This window comes from Dendropsophus ebraccatus, chromosome 5, assembly GCF_027789765.1.
Source record: "Dendropsophus ebraccatus isolate aDenEbr1 chromosome 5, aDenEbr1.pat, whole genome shotgun sequence".
Lineage (NCBI taxonomy): Eukaryota > Metazoa > Chordata > Amphibia > Anura > Hylidae > Dendropsophus > Dendropsophus ebraccatus.
Window position 1 is genome coordinate 1,451,359 of NC_091458.1, and position 15,449 is coordinate 1,466,807.

The following is a 15,449-nucleotide window of genomic DNA, read 5'->3' on the forward strand; positions in this document are numbered from 1 at the left end:
GGTGGATGGAAGGGGGCCGCACCATCATCCTCTACCACACACAGACTATGGTGGATGGAAGGGGGCCGCACCATTCATCCTCTACCACACAGACTATGGTGGATGGAAGGGGCCGCACCATCATCCTCTACCACACACACACAGACTATGGTGGATGGAAGGGGGCCGCACCATCATCCTCTACCACACAGACTATGGTGGATGGAAGGGGGCCGCACCATCATCCTCTACCACACACAGACTATGGTGGATGGAAGGGGGCCGCACCATCGTCCTCTACCACACACACACAGACTATGGTGGATGGAAGGGGGCTGCACCATCATCCTCTACCACATAGACTAATGGTGGATGGAAGGGGGCCGCACCATCATCCTCTACCACACAGACTATGGTGGATGGAAGGGGGCCGCACCTATCGATCCTCTACCACACACAGACTATGGTGGATGGAAGGGGGCCGCACCATCATCCTCTACCCACACACACAGACTATGGTGGATGGAAGGGGGCCTGCACCATCATCCTCTACCACACAGACTATGGTGGATGGAAGGGGGCAGCACCTCATCCTCTACCACACACAGACTATGGTGGATGGAAGGGGGCCGCCACCATATCCTCTACCACACACAGACTATGGTGGATGGAAGGGGGCCGCACCATCATCCTCTACCACACACAGACTATGGTGGATGGAAGGGGGCCGCACTATCGTCCTCTACCACACAGACTATGGTGGATGGAAGGGGGCCGCACCATCATCCTCTACCACACACCAGACTATGGTGGATGGAAAGGGGGCCGCACTATCGTCCTCTACACACACACACAGACTATGGTGGATGGAAGGGGGGCCCGCACCATCATCCTCTACCACCAAGACTATGGTGGATGGAAGGGCCGCTACCCTCATCCTCTACCACACAGACTATGGTGGATGGAAGGGGGCCGCACCATCATCCTCTACCACACACAGACTATGGTGGATGGAAGGGGGCCGCACCATCATCCTCTACCACACACAGACTATGGTGGATGGAAGGGGGCCGCACCATCATCCTCTACCACACACAGACTATGGTGGATGGAAGGGGGCCGCACCATTATCCTCTACCACACAGACTATGGTGGATGGAAGGGGACGCACCATCATCCTCTACCACACACACACAGACTATGGTGGATGGAAGGGGGCCGCACCATCATCCTCTACCACACAGACTATGGTGGATGGAAGGGGGCCGCACCATCATCCTCTACCACACACAGACTATGGTGGATGGAAGGGGGCCGCACCATCGTCCTCTACCACACACACACAGACTATGGTGGATGGAAGGGGGCTGCACCATCATCCTCTACCACATAGACAATGGTGGATGGAAGGGGGCCGCACCATCATCCTCTACCACACAGACTATGGTGGATGGAAGGGGGCCGCACCATCATCCTCTACCACACACACAGACTATGGTGGATGGAAGGGGGCCGCACCATCATCCTCTACCACACAGACTATGGTGGATGGAAGGGGGCGCACCATCATCCTCTACCACACAGACTATGGTGGATGGAAGGGGACGCACCATCATCCTCTACCACACAGACTATGGTGGATGGAAGGGGACGCACCATCATCCTCTACCACACAGACTATGGTGGATAGAAGGGGGCCGCACCATCGTCCTCTACCACACACACACAGACTATGGTGGATAGAAGGGGGCCGCACCATCATCCTCTACCACACAGACTATGGTGGATGGAAGGGGGCCGCACCATCATCCTCTACCACACACACAGACTATGGTGGATGGAAGGGGGCCGCACCATCATCCTCTACCACACAGACTATGGTGGATGGAAGGGGGCCGCACCATCATCCTCTACCACACAGACTATGGTGGATGGAAGGGGGCCGCACCATCATCCTCTACCACACACACACAGACTATGGTGGATGGAAGGGGGCCGCACCATCATCCTCTACCACACAGACTATGGTGGATGGAAGGGGGCCGCACCATCATCCTCTACCACACAGACTATGGTGGATGGAAGGGGGCTGCACCATCATCCTCTACCACACACACACAGACTATGGTGGATAGAAGGGGGCCGCACCATCATCCTCTACCACACAGACTATGGTGGATGGAAGGGGGCCGCACCATCATCCTCTACCACACAGACTATGGTATATGGAAGGGGGCCGCACCATCGTCCTCTACCACACACACACACAGATTATGGTGGATGGAAGGGGGCTGCACCATCATCCTCTACCACACAGACTATGGTGGATGGAAGGGGGCCGCACCATCATCCTCTACCACACAGACTATGGTGGATGGAAGGGGACGCACCATCATCCTCTACCACACACACAGACTATGGTGGATGGAAGGGGCCGCACCATCATCCTCTACCACACACACAGACTATGGTGGATGGAAGGGGGCCGCACCATCATCCTCTACCACACACACACAGACTATGGTGGATGGAAGGGGGCCGCACCATCATCCTCTACCACACAGACTATGGTGGATGGAAGGGGCCGCACCATCATCCTCTACCACACAGACTATGGTGGATAGAAGGGGGCCGCACCATCATCCTCTACCACACACACAGACTATGGTGGATGGAAGGGAACGCACCATCATCCTCTACCACACAGACTATGGTGGATAGAAGGGGACCGCACCATCATCCTCTACCACACAGACTATGGTGGATGGAAGGGGCCGCACCATCATCCTCTACCACACACACAGACTATGGTGGATGGAAGGGGCCGCACCATCATCCTCTACCACACAGACTATGGTGGATGGAAGGGGGCCGCACCATCGTCCTCTACCACACACAGACTATGGTGGATGGAAGGGGGCCGCACCATCATCCTCTACCACACACACAGACTATGGTGGATGGAAGGGGACCGCACCATCATCCTCTACCACACAGACTATGGTGGATGGAAGGGGGCCGCACCATCATCCTCTACCACACACACAGACTATGGTGGATGGAAGGGGACCGCACCATCATCCTCTACCACACAGACTATGGTGGATGGAAGGGGGCCGCACCATCATCCTCTACCACACACACAGACTATGGTGGATGGAAGGGGCCGCACCATCATCCTCTACCACACACAGACTATGGTGGATGGAAGGGGCCGCACCATCGTCCTCTACCACACAGACTATGGTGGATGGAAGGGGCCGCACCATCATCCTCTACCACACAGACTATGGTGGATGGAAGGGGGCCGCACCATCATCCTCTACCACACACACAGACTATGGTGGATGGAAGGGGACGCACCATCATCCTCTACCACACAGACTATGCAGAAAAGGAGGACGGCACTCCTCAGGAAGATGGCTGGGTACACAGTGGGAGGGAACGCTCACCTTTATCGGTTGTGCAAGGGCAAGGCACAACTCTCCAAAACACACATGTAATAATCGGACCGCAGCCTCACTGGGAACCAATGGGGGCACTCCACCCCAAAACCACTCATACCAAGCATCACACCTAACTACTATTTATCACAACACGTTTCCAAACCAGACTGCTTTCTTTACCAAATGTGAAGTGCAACAACTCTAGCACACATGGCGCAGGCGAGGGGGTAGGAATAGGGCCGGATCTGCACGTGTCACCAATGTCGTGGTAGCATGAGACGGACTCAAACACACACAGGTGGCTCAGGTAGTGCAGCTCCTCCAGGATGGCACATCAATGTGAGCCGTGGCAAGGTGCTTTGCTGTGTCTGTCGTCAGCGTAGTGTCCAGAGGCTGGAGGCCACCAGGAGACGTGGAGGAGGCCGTAGTGTCCAGAGGCTGGAAGCCACCAGGAGACGCCGCCGACACCAGGAGACGTGGAGGAGGCAACGACCCAGCAGCAGGACCGCTACCTCCGCCTCTGTGTAAGGAGGACCAGGAGGAGCACTGCCTGAGCCCTGCACAATGGCCTCCAGCAGCCACTAATGTGTAGGTGTCCGCACAACCGGTACCGACTCCATGAGGCCCAACGTCCACAGATGAGGGTCACAGCCCAACAACGTGCAGGACGCTTGGCATTTACCAGAGATCACCATTATATACCTCCCAACACACACAGTATATACATTATATACCTCCCAACACACACACACACACACAGTATATACATTATATACCTCCCAGCACACACACACACAGTATATACATTATATACCTCCCAGCACACACACACAGTATATACATTATATACCTCCCAGCACACACACAGAATATACATTATATACCTCCTAGCACACACACAGTATATACATTAAATACCTCCCAGCACACACACACAGTATATACATTATATACCTCCCAGCACACACAGTATATACATTATATACCTCCCAGCACACACACACAGTATATACATTATATACCTCCCAGCACACACACAGAATATACATTATATACCTCCCAGCACACACACACAGTATATACATTATATACCTCCCAGCACACACACAGTATATACCTCCCAGCACACACACAGTATATACCTCCCAGCACACACACACACACACAGTATATACATTATATACCTCCCAGCACACACACACACACATTATATACATTATATACCTCCCAGCACACACACACACAGTATATACATTATATACCTCCCAGCACACACACACACACAGTATATACATTATATACCTCCCAGCACACACACACACACACAGTATATACATTATATACCTCCCAGCACACACACACACACACAGTATATACATTATATACCTCCCAGCACACACACACACAGTATATACATTATATACCTCCCAGCACACACACACACAGTATATACATTATATACCTCCCAGCACACACACACAGTCTATACATTATATACCTCCCAGCACACACACACACACAGTATATACATTATATACCTCCCAGCACACACACAGTATATACATTATATACCTCCCAGCACACACACAGTATATACATTATATACCTCCCAGCACACACACACACAGTATATACATTATATACCTCCCAGCACACACACACCAGTATATACATTATATACCTCCCAGCACACACACACACACAGTATATACATTATATACCTCCCAGCACACACACACACACAGTATATACATTATATACCTCCCAGCACACACACACACACAGTATATACATTATATACCTCCCAGCACACACACAGAATATACATTATATACCTCCTAGCACACACACAGTATATACATTATATACCTCCCAGCACACACACACAGTATATACATTATATACCTCCCAGCACACACACACACACACAGTATATACATTATATACCTCCCAGCACACACACACACACACACACACACACACACAGTATATACATTATATACCTCCCAGCACACACACAGTATATACATTATATACCTCCCAGCACACACACACACAGTATATACATTATATACCTCCCAGCACACACACACACAGTATATACATTATATACCTCCCAGCACACACACAGAATATACATTATATACCTCCTAGCACACACACAGTATATACATTATATACCTCCCAGCACACACACACAGTATATACATTATATACCTCCCAGCACACACACACACACAGTATATACATTATATACCTCCCAGCACACACACACAGTATATACATTATATACCTCCCAGCACACACACAGAATATACATTATATACCTCCCAGCACACACACACACAGTATATACATTATATACCTCCCAGCACACACACACACAGTATATACATTATATACCTCCCAGCACACACACACACACACAGTATATACATTATATACCTCCCAGCACACACACACACAGTATATACATTATATACCTCCCAGCACACACACACACACAGTATATACATTATATACCTCCCAGCACACACACACACACAGTATATACCTCCCAGCACACACACAGTATATACATTATATACCTCCCAGCACACACACAGTATATACATTATATACCTCCCAGCACACACACACACACAGTATATACATTATATACCTCCCAGCACACACACAGAATATACATTATATACCTCCCAGCACACACACAGTATATACATTATATACCTCCCAGCACACACACACAGTATATACATTATATACCTCCCAGCACACACACACAGTATATACATTATATACCTCCCAGCACACACACACACACACAGTATATACATTATATACCTCCCAGCACACACACACAGTATATACATTATATACCTCCCAGCACACACACAGAATATACATTATATACCTCCCAGCACACACACACACAGTATATACATTATATACCTTCCAGCACACACACAGAATATACATTATATACCTCCCAGCACACACACACAGTATATACATTATATACCTCCCAGCACACACACACACAGTATATACATTATATACCTCCCAGCACACACACACACACAGTATATACCTCCCAGCACACACACACACAGTATATACATTATATACCTCCCAGCACACACACACACACACACAGTATATACATTATATACCTCCCAGCACACACACACACACAGTATATACATTATATACCTCCCAGCACACACACACAGTATATACATTATATACCTCCCAGCACACACACACACAGTATATACATTATATACCTCCCAGCACACACACACACACAGTATATACAATTATATACCTCCCAGCACACACACACACACAGTATATACATTATATACCGTCCCAGCACACACACACAGTATATACATTATATACCTCCCAGCACACACACACACAGTATATACATTATATACCTCCCAGCACACACACACACACAGTATATACATTATATACCTCCCAGCACACACACACACAGTATATACATTATATACCTCCCAGCACACACACACACACAGTATATACATTATATACCTCCCAGCACACACACACACACAGTATATACATTATATACCTCCCAGCACACACACACACACAGTATATACATTATATACCTCCCCAGCACACACACACACACAGTATATACATTATATACCTCCCAGCACACCACACACACACAGTATATACATTATATACCTCCCAGCACACACACACACACAGTATATACATTATATACCTCCCAGCACACACACACACACACTATATACATTATATACCTCCCAGCACACACACACACACAGTATATACATTATATACCTCCCAGCACACACACACACACAGTATATACATTATATACCTCCCAGCACACACAGTATATACATTATATACCTCCCAGCACACACCACACAGTATATACATTATATACCTCCCAGCACACAACACACAGTAATATAACATTATATACCTCCCAGCACACACACACAGTATATACATTATATACCTCCCAGCACACACACACACAGTATATACATTATATACCTCCCAGCACACACACACACACACAGTATATACATTATATACCTCCCAGCACACACACACACAGTATATACATTATATACCTCCCAGCACACACACACACACAGTATATACATTATATACCTCCCAGCACACACACACAGTATATACATTATATACCTCCCAGCACACACACACACAGTATATACATTATATACCTCCCAGCACACACACACACACAGTATATACATTATATACCTCCCAGCACACACACACACACAGTATATACATTATATACCTCCCAGCACACACACACACAGTATATACATTATATACCTCCCAGCACACACACACACAGTATATACATTATATACCTCCCAGCACACACACACACACAGTATATACATTATATACCTCCCAGCACACACACACACAGTATATACATTATATACCTCCCAGCACACACACACACAGTATATACATTATATACCTCCCAGCACACACACACACACAGTATATACATTATATACCTCCCAGCACACACACACAGTATATACATTATATACCTCCCAGCACACACACACACAGTATATACATTATATACCTCCCAGCACACACACACACAGTATATACATTATATACCTCCCAGCACACACACACAGTATATACATTATATACCTCCCAGCACACACACACACAGTATATACATTATATACCTCCCAGCACACACACACACACAGTATATACATTATATACCTCCCAGCACACACACACACACGTATATACATTATATACCTCCCAGCACACACACACACACAGTATATACATTATATACCTCCCAGCACACACACCACACACAGTATATACATTATATACCTCCCAGCACACACACACACAGTATATACATTATATACCTCCCAGCACACACACACACACAGTATATACATTATATACCTCCCAGCACACACACACACACAGTATATACATTATATACCTCCCAGCACCACACACACATATACATTATATACCTCCCAGCACAACACAACACACACACACACAGTATATACATTATATACCTCCCAGCACACACACACACACAGTATATACATTATATACCTCCCAGCACACACACACACACAGTATATACATTATATACCTCCCAGCACACACACACACACATTATATACCTCCCAGCACACACACACACACACACACACAGTATATACATTATATACCTCCCAGCACACACACACACACAGTATATACATTATATACCTCCCAGCACACACACACACACAGTATATACATTATATACCTCCCAGCACACACACACACACAGTATATACATTATATACCTCCCAGCACACACACACACAGTATATACATTATATACCTCCCAGCACACACACACACACAGTATATACATTATATACCTCCCAGCACACACACACACACAGTATATACATTATATACCTCCCAGCGCACACACACACAGAATATACATTATATACCTCCCAGCACACACACAGAATATACATTATATACCTCCCAGCACACACACACACACAGTATATACATTATATACCTCCCAGCACACACACACACACACAGTATATACATTATATACCTCCCAGCACACACACACAGTATATACATTATATACCTCCTAGCACACACACACACACAGTATATACATTATATACCTCCCAGCACACACACACACACACAGTATATACATTATATACCTCCCAGCACACACACACACAGTATATACATTATATACCTCCTAGCACACACACACACACAGTATATACATTATATACCTCCCAGCACACACACACACACACAGTATATACATTATATACCTCCCAGCACACACACACACACAGTATATACATTATATACCTCCCAGCACACACACACACAGTATATACATTATATACCTCCTAGCACACACACAGTATATATACTGCAGATATAGCAGAGTAGATACCATTAGATATAGAAGTATCGCAGCACACGCCTCACCTCCGCGCTCGCTCCCGCCCGGTTACGTGCGCGCTCCTCAGACACGTCACATTCCGCAGCTGGGCGTCGCTACTGGGAGGAGAAATTGACGACGTTTCCAAAAACGATTGTACGTGGGCGGAGATTTCTTGCAGTTAGCCAATAGAATAAAACAATAGGGCGTGGTTTAAAGCTGTAATGCGTAATGATTGGGCGAATTATCCACCAATCAAAAAGAAGATAAACTTTAAACCGCGCCCTTTGCTCGAGCCGAGCAGATTGCCCATATATAGGGAGGTGGAGAGAGCCCCGGAGATCACGTGGTGCTGAGTGTATACCATCCTCGCTATCTGGGGGAGGAGGGCGGCGAGACCAAGTGTAATGAGTGCGGGGGGGTGGAGAGTATACGGCAGCTATACGGCATGTATACAGTGTGGTGGTATATGTATACAGTGTGGTGGTGGTATATGTGTACAGTGTGGTGGTGGTATATGTATACAGTGTAATGGTGGTATATGTATACAGTGTGGTGGTGGTATATGTGTACAGTGTGGTGGTGGTATATGTATACAGTGTGGTGGTGGTATAGGTGTACAGTGTGGTGGTATATGTGTACAGTGTGGTGGTAGTATATGTATACAGTGTGGTGGTATATGTATACAGTGTGGTGGTGGTATATGTGTACAGTGTGGTGGTATATGTATACAGTGTGGTGGTGGTATATGTGTACAGTGTGGTGGTGGTATATGTATACAGTGTAATGGTGGTATATGTATACAGTGTGGTGGTGGTATATGTGTACAGTGTGGTGGTGGTATATGTATACAGTGTGGTGGTGGTATAGGTGTACAGTGTGATGGTATATGTATACAGTGTGGTGGTGGTATATGTATACAGTGTGGTGGTATATGTGTACAGTGTGGTGGTATATGTATACAGTGTGGTGGTGGTATATGTGTACAGTGTGGTGGTGGTATATGTATACAGTGTGATGGTGGTATATGTATACAGTGTGGTGATGGTATATGTGTACAGTGTGGTGGTGGTATATGTGCACAGTGTGGTGGTGGTATATGTGTACAGTGTGGTGGTATATGTGTACAGTGTTGTGGTGGTATATGTGTACAGTGTGGTGGTATATGTGTACAGTGTGGTGGTGGTATATGTGTACAGTGTGGTGGTATATGTACAGTGTGGTGATGGTATATGTATACAGTGTGGTGGTATATGTGTACAGTGTGGTGGTATATGTGTACAGTGTGAGGGTGGTATATGTGTACAGTGTGGTGGTGGTATATGTGTACAGTGTGATGGTGGTATATGTATACAGTGTGATGGTGGTATATGTGTACAGTGTGGTGGTGGTATATGTATACAGTGTGATGGTGGTATATGTATACAGTGTGGTGATGGTATATGTGTACAGTGTGATGGTATATGTGTACAGTGTGGTGGTGGTATATGTGCACAGTGTGGTGGTGGTATATGTGTACAGTGTGGTGGTATATGTGTACAGTGTGGTGGTGGTATATGTGTACAGTGTGGTGGTGGTATATGTATACAGTGTGATGGTGGTATATGTGTACAGTGTGGTGGTGGTATATGTATACAGTGTGATGGTGGTATATGTATACAGTGTGGTGATGGTATATGTGTACAGTGTGATGGTATATGTGTACAGTGTGGTGGTGGTATATGTGCACAGTGTGATGGTGGTATATGTGTACAGTGTGGTGGTATATGTGTACAGTGTGGTGGTATATGTATACAGTGTGGTGGTGGTATATGTATACAGTGTGGTGGTGGTATATGTGTACAGTGTGGTGGTGGTATATGTGTACAGTGTGGTGGTGGTATATGTGTACAGTGTGGTGGTGGTATATGTGTACAGTGTGATGGTATATGTATACAGTGTGATGGTGGTATATGTGTACAGTGTGGTGGTGGTATATGTGTACAGTGTGGTGGTGGTATATGTGTACAGTGTGGTGGTGGTATATGTATACAGTGTGATGGTGGTATATGTGTACAGTGTGATGGTGGTATATGTGTACAGTGTGGTGGTGGTATATGTGTACAGTGTGGTGGTGGTATATGTATACAGTGTGATGGTGGTATATGTGTACAGTGTGGTGGTATATGTATACAGTGTGGTGGTGGTATATGTATACAGTGTGGTGGTGGTATATGTATACAGTGTGGTGGTATATGTATACAGTGTGATGGTGCTATATGTATACAGTGTGATGGTGGTATATGTATACAGTGTGGTGGTGGTATATGTGTACAGTGTATTGGTGGTATATGTGTACAGTGTGGTGGTGATATATGTGTACAGTGTGGTGGTATATGTGTACAGTGTGGTGGTATATGTGTACAGTGTGGTGGTATATGTATACAGTGTGGTGGTATATGTATACAGTGTGGTGGTGGTATATGTATACAGTGTGGTGGTGGTATATGTATACAGTGTGGTGGTATATGTATACAGTGTGATGGTGCTATATGTATACAGTGTGATGGTGGTATATGTGTACAGTGTGGTGGTGGTGGTATATGTATATAGTGTGGTGGTGGTATATGTATACAGTGTGGTGGTGGTATATGTGTACAGTGTGGTGGTGGTATATGTATACAGTGTGGTGGTATATGTGTACAGTGTGGTGGTGGTATATGTGTACAGTGTGGTGGTATATGTGCACAGTGTGATGGTGGTATATGTGTACAGTGTGGTGGTGGTATATGTATACAGTGTGATGGTATATGTATACAGTGTGGTGGTGGTATATGTGTACAGTGTGGTGGTGGTATATGTGTACAGTGTGATGGTGGTATATGTGTACAGTGTGGTGGTGGTATATGTATACAGTGTGGTGGTGGTATATGTGTACAGTGTGGTGGTGGTATATGTATACAGTGTGGTGGTGGTATATGTGTACAGTGTGGTGGTGGTATATGTGTACAGTGTGGTGGTGGTATATGTGTACCAGTGGTGGTGGTGGTTATATGTGTACAGTGTGGATGGTGGTATATGGATACAGTGTGGTGGTGGTATATGTATACAGTGTGGTGGTATATGTATACAGTGTGATGGTGGTATATGTATACAGTGTGGTGGTGGTATATATGTACAGTGTGGTGGTGGTATATGTATACAGTGTGGTGGTGGTATATGTATACAGTGTGATGGTGGTATATGTATACAGTGTGATGGTGGTATATGTATACAGTGTGGTGGTGGTATATGTATACAGTGTGGTGGTATATGTGTACAGTGTGGTGGTATATGTATACAGTGTGGTGGTGGTATATGTGTACAGTGTGGTGGTGGTATATGTATACAGTGTGGTGGTATATGTGTACAGTGTGGTGGTGGTATATGTGTACAGAGTGTGGTGGTATATGTATACAGTGTGATGGTGGTATATGTATACAGTGTGATGGTGGTATATGTATACAGTGTGGTGGTATATGTATACAGTGTGGTGGTGGTATATGTATACAGTGTGATGGTGGTATATGTGTACAGTGTGGTGGTATATGTATACAGTGTGATGGTGGTATATGTGTACAGTGTGGTGGTATATGTATACAGTGTGATGGTGGTATATGTATACAGTGTGATGGTGGTATATGTGTACAGTGTGGTGGTGGTATATGTATACAGTGTGGTGGTGGTATATGTGTACAGAGTGTGGTGGTATATGTATACAGTGTGATGGTGGTATATGTGTACAGTGTATTGGTGGTATATGTGTACAGTGTGGTGGTGGTATATGTATACAGTGTGGTGGTATATGTATACAGTGTGGTGGTGGTATATGTGTACAGTGTGGTGGTGGTATATGTATACAGTGTGGTGATGGTATATGTGTACAGTGTGGTGGTATATGTGCACAGTGTGATGGTGGTATATGTATACAGTGTGGTGGTGGTATATGTATACAGTGTGGTGGTATATGTATACAGTGTGGTGTGTGGTATATGTATACAGTGTGGTAGTATATGTGTACAGTGTGGTGGTGGTATATGTGTACAGTGTGATGGTGGTATATGTGTACAGTGTGGTGGTGGTATATGTATACAGTGTGATGGTGGTATATGTATACAGTGTGGTGGTATATGTATACAGTGTGGTGGTGGTATATGTGCACAGTGTGATGGTGGTATATGTGTACAGTGTGGTGGTGGTATATGTATACAGTGTGGTGGTGGTATATGTATACAGTGTGGTGGTATATGTATACAGTGTGATGGTGGTATATGTGCACAGTGTGATGGTGGTATATGTGTACAGTGTGGTGGTGGTATATGTATACAGTGTGGTGGTGGTATATGTATACAGTGTGATGGTGGTATATGTATACAGTGTGGTGGTGGTATATGTATACAGTGTGGTGGTATATGTATACAGTGTGATGGTGGTGGTATATGTATACAGTGTGGTGGTGGTATATGTATACAGTGTGATGGTGGTATATGTGTACAGTGTGGTGGTGGTATATGTATACAGTGTGGTGGTATATGTGCACAGTGTGATGGTGGTATATGTATACAGTGTGGTGGTATATGTATACAGTGTGATGGTGGTGGTATATGTATACAGTGTGATGGTGGTATATGTATACAGTGTGGTGGTGGTATATGTGTACAGTGTGGTGGTGGTATATGTATACAGTGTGGTGGTGGTATATGTATACAGTGTGGTGGTGGTATATGTATACAGTGTGGTGGTGGTATATGTATACAGTGTGATGGTGGTATATGTGCACAGTGTGATGGTGGTATATGTGCACAGTGTGATGGTGGTATATGTGTACAGTGTGATGGTGGTATATGTATACAGTGTGGTGGTATATGTGTACAGTGTGATGGTGGTATATGTGTACAGTGTGGTGGTGGTATATGTATACAGTGTGGTGGTGGTATATGTTATCCGTGTGGTGTGGTATATGTTATACAGTGTGATGTGGTATATGTGCACAGTGTGATGGTGGTATATGTGTACAGTGTGGGTGGTGGTATATGTATACAGTGTGGTGGTGGTATATGTGTACAGTGTGGTGGTGGTATATGTATACAGTGTGATGGTGGTATATGTATACAGTGTGGTGGTGGTATATGTATACAGTGTGGTGGTGGTATATGTATACAGTGTGGTGGTGGTATATGTATACAGTGTGGTGGTATATGTATACAGTGTGGTGGTGGTATATGTATACAGTGTGGTGGTGGTATATGTGTACAGTGTGGTGGTGGTATATGTATACAGTGTGGTGGTGGTATATGTATACAGTGTGGTGGTGGTATATGTATACAGTGTGATGGTGGTATATGTGCACAGTGTGATGGTGGTATATGTGTACAGTGTGGTGGTGGTATATGTATACAGTGTGGTGGTGGTATATGTGTACAGAGTGTGGTATATGTATACAGTGTGGTGGTGGTATATGTGTACAGTGTGGTGGTGGTATATGTATACAGTGTGATGGTATATGTATACAGTGTGATGGTGGTATATGTATACAGTGTGATGGTGATATATATGTACAGTGTGGTGGTATATGTATACAGTGTGATGGTGATATATATGTACAGTGTGGTGGTATATGTATACAGTGTGGTGGTGGTATATGTATACAGTGTGGTGGTATATGTGTACAGTGTGATAGTGGTATATGTGTACAGTGTGGTGGTGGTATATGTGTACAGTGTGATGGTGGTATATGTATACAGTGTGGTGGTGGTATATGTGTACAGTGTGATGGTATATGTGTACAGTGTGGTGATGGTATATGTGTACAGTGTGATGGTGATATATATGTACAGTGTGGTGGTATATGTATACAGTGTGGTGGTATATGTATACAGTGTGATGGTGATATATATGTACAGTGTGGTGGTATATGTATACAGTGTGGTGGTATATGTATACAGTGTGGTGGTATATGTATACAGTGTGGTGGTGGTATATGT

General features: G+C 45.2%; 1 protein-coding gene across 1 annotated transcript in view; it reads right to left on the reverse strand.

The window, feature by feature from the left end:
• The window catches only part of ILK (integrin linked kinase), a 32,891-nt gene extending 23,295 nt beyond the window's left edge, over positions 1–9,596 (reverse strand). The window contains exon 1 of the mRNA XM_069969292.1: positions 9,495–9,596. The gene's annotated coding sequence lies outside the window, so the exon portion shown is untranslated. The remainder of the gene's footprint in view (positions 1–9,494) is intronic.
• Between the last annotated feature and the right edge of the window lie 5,853 nt (positions 9,597–15,449).